Here is a 4,001-nt window from a genome sequence, read left to right on the forward strand (position 1 = left end):
GAGGATGATCAAGACTAGCTATGCTGGGCTAGTTCCCGAGTAAATGAGGAAATCGTCTGATTCTGGCTTGGGGGAGATTTCGGATTTGGTATCTTTCTTTTTCTCTTTTCTTTTATTTTTGGTGTGTTTTGTGTTTTCTTAGGTTAGATTTATTGCTTTCTAGGTTAGTTTTATATCTTTCTTATGTATGAAAAATACAAAAAATTGAAAAATAAAAAAAAAAATCCAAAAATACGTTCCAATGAATTGTAAATCATGCTTCCCTGTGCCCCTTACTTGAGAAAATTGTTTTGATTCTTGGTATATGATGATAAGCATTGTGGATTAGTTGATCATGATTTGATGTTTGATTGCCTTGAAACCTTAACATGCGTCAATTTTTCCCAACTACTTGTGAATATAGTGCTTAACTAGTTGATTTGATTAGGAATGTGTGTTAGTTCCTGGTATGTCAATGAATTTGAGTATTGATTTGCAACTATGAGTAGTGTTTCATGACTCATTATTATGCACATTGACGAGGACGAAGGCATTTGTTCTTTTAGGTAGCCTTCAGATGATTGTAGATACATTTGTTCCCTTCTTGCTACCCATGTTGTTGCCTTGACTTTTTCTTGTTTATTAGCCACATTACAAGCCTATTTTTCCCCATTGGTTACTAGTCCCAAGCTTGGCTTGGGGGATCTATTAGTGAGTGAGGTGAGGGAGTTTGTAGTGTGCTTATTATTTGCACAATTTGGGTGGGTTTTGATAAGTTGTCTTGGTTTTTATCATGTTTATTTTTGATGAGTTTGAGAGTTATATTTTCTTGAAAAAATAAAGCATGAAGTTATGAAAAAAAAAAGAGAAGTTCAAGAAAAAATGTGAAAAAAATAAGTGAACTTCAATAGAAAAAAAAAAAGAAAAAAGAGTGTTCAAATGTTGTAGTTGGAGGTTGATTCAAAAGAAAAAAAATAGAACTTCAATGAAAAATTCAAGTTTGGAAATAAAGTTTGTTTATTCACTCCACTTCTTCATTATTATATTTTTATGAGTGATATGTAAGTGTTGGGATTGTTTATTATGATTGGAGTATGTTTGGTGGATTTTTGTTAGAGTTGAGTATGTTGGAGATGTTGATCATTATTTATTTTGATCATGGGTTTTATTAGAATTTTCTCCCTTAAGCATAGCTTTTCTCTTACATATTCCCCAATTTATCCTACCCTTTACCTTAGCCTTACATTACAAGCTTTAAAGACCTTCCGACCTTTGTGCATAGAATTGCAGGAATGTGAAAGTGTTGCTTATTAATGCAAGTTATGATTTGACATATTTCGAGTCGACTAGTAGGTTGAGCGTTCATTGTTTTATACACACGAGAGTGTGAGTTGGGAGGGCATTGTTCACATACAGGGTTGGTTGGAGAGCGATCGAGTACACCTTTCACTCGCCACAAAAATGAGAGTTGAGTGTGTGAGCACTAGTCTTGAATTCTATATGCTCTTGTGGTTTGCTCTATTTGACAATTGTTAGGGGAGATTGGTAGTTAGATGGATTTGATTGGTTGATTTTGAAGCATGTTTATTTGATTTACCCTGGATCGTTTGTGCTTGATTTTTACTTTTTGGGGTGAAGCATGTTTATTGATTCATTGATGAGATCTTTGCTTAGGGACAACCAAAGGTTTGTCTTGGGAGCGTTTGATGTGTCTATTTTATATAGTATTTTACCCCCGTCCCTTGGTCATAATTAGTTGTGTTTTTGGCTCTTTAGAGCCACTTTTATTACTAATTGGTGTTTTATAGTGTTTTCGTAGATTTGGTAGACTCTTGCAGGGATTTACACTTTTGGAGTATTTTCTCGAGATATTTTAGAGCAATCACGAGCGCTAGAAAAGCCCGACCAGATTTTATAGCACAGGATGGGTTAGAGCCATCGAACCGGTGATTAAGGGCTCGGTATAGGTGATATCGGGACATTTGGACCAAGTAATCAAGACCCGAGGAGGAAACCCAGATTGGCCCAAAGAATTGGAGCCCAATCGTAGTCCAATTAATGGCCCAAGAGAGCCGCCCGGCCAAAAAGGCTGGTGCCCGGAGGCGCGCCCGGCCGGGCGGGAGAAGCTAAGGTCGGCGCCCGGTGACGCGCCCGGCCGGGCGCGAGAGTCTACCTGAAGAGAAAAAAGGCGCGCCCGATCCAGGGTGCCTCACCCGATCGGGCGCGTGTAAATATTAGGGGTTAATTTCGTCGTTTAAGTTTGTTTTAGTATAGGATTTGTACAGAGTATAAATACTCCTCCGTAATACGATTTTAAGCTCTATCTCTCTCTCTCTTTTTTTACTCTTTCATTACTCTCTTAATTGTTCTCTTAGATTTGCTTTCTCTTAAACCTTTGTTCTTAATCTACTCTTAATTCCAGATTTATTTTGGTAGCGATTTCTCTTCTCTTAATCTTAGTTGTTTATTTTATTCCTTTAATCATGTCTTACTTTATTGCTTTGATTAGTTTAATTTCTATTATGTGTGAGTAGTTTTTTTTCTAGGGTTTATAGGAATCCATAAATAATATGAAGGGGTGTTTTATTGTTGTTAATTATCAATGCTAGATTAATTTCCTATTGATTGATTTAATCCCCTGTGACTAGATTAGGCCTGATCTTTTATGGATGAGTTTGACAATATTGATTCGAGATTCGACAGATGAGAATTGATGTTTAGGTCTAGTTTCAATAGGCAGGTTAATTTATAAATGGTTAGGTCGATTTTCGAAAGATGAGATTTAATACCGATAAATTAATTGTGTGATTATAATACGTAGCGAAAGCCCTTTATAATCTGATTAATGTATGCATTGATGAATGATTATTATATTCTACCCTGGATTATTATTTATTGGTGAACCTATGACCTGTATCCTTTTATATATTATTTTCTCCTTATTTTTGATCTCCGTAGTGTAGTTTATTATTCTATTATAAATATTGGTTAGATAATTTAGATTATAATAATTAATTAGGAGTAGAAATACATGTTTCCCTGTGGAGTTCGACCCTATTTCCCTATCTACTTTAGTTAGAGGACTTAGGTAATTATTTTTGATTAGGGGATACGACTTTACCCTGTCACAATTCCCAAGGAACCTATAAATAGGGAGATTTCCTCCATTTGGAGGCACGTTTTTACCATTTATTACACATTTACTCTTTGAAAGACACATCTCGAGCTTGGAATCTGAGCAGATACCCACCTAAATTTCCGTACCTTTTTACTCCTGTTCAAGTTACTAACTTGATCATCGGAGGCGGAGCTCCAACCACCCGGAGTCTCCGTTGTTTTGCAGGTACAACTCACGTTCGACCAGACTTTGTGACGTAACTCTACCGAGGGATAAAAACACCCAAAACAGAACTAATGAGGGTCAAGAAATTATATTAACTGTTTTCGATCAAATTGAATCTGGAAGAGATCCAATGCCATTAATTGTTGGAGAGACTATGCTTAGTCTTGATGAATTAATGAAAATCCAAAAGCACCTGTTAGTTGAGACGATTAATACAAGAGGGGGGTGAATTGTATTAAGTTCCTAATGACTACTTTTTGCGGATTCATAAACAATGCATATAGGAACTTGCTAGAACACACAGATTTTATGAGGAAACCTTCCAGGGCCCAACTGGAAGTAAAACCTCGACCCTGCCTTAGGGATTTCAAACACACAAACTTCACTATAATAGGGCAAACACCAAGTTACAACCTATTAGACACGGACCTTTATTTTCACAAGATCCTCACTGGACTTGCTACTTGATAGGACCCTATCCTACCCAACCTAAGTACCACACTTAGATTCACTCGTACCACCAAAGTACTACACAAACTTCCAAAGTACAAACTGCTTGCACCACCTAAGTACAGAACTCTCAGCCTCACCTAGAAGCTTACAAAACTGTATGTAAAGCAAACAATAAACTCACCCAAATAACCCAACCCAATACAAGTGTACGGCACCTAGTATGATA

The sequence above is a fragment of the Chenopodium quinoa genome, unplaced genomic scaffold, assembly GCF_001683475.1.
Source record: "Chenopodium quinoa cultivar QQ74 unplaced genomic scaffold, ASM168347v1, whole genome shotgun sequence".
Taxonomy (NCBI): domain Eukaryota; kingdom Viridiplantae; phylum Streptophyta; class Magnoliopsida; order Caryophyllales; family Amaranthaceae; genus Chenopodium; species Chenopodium quinoa.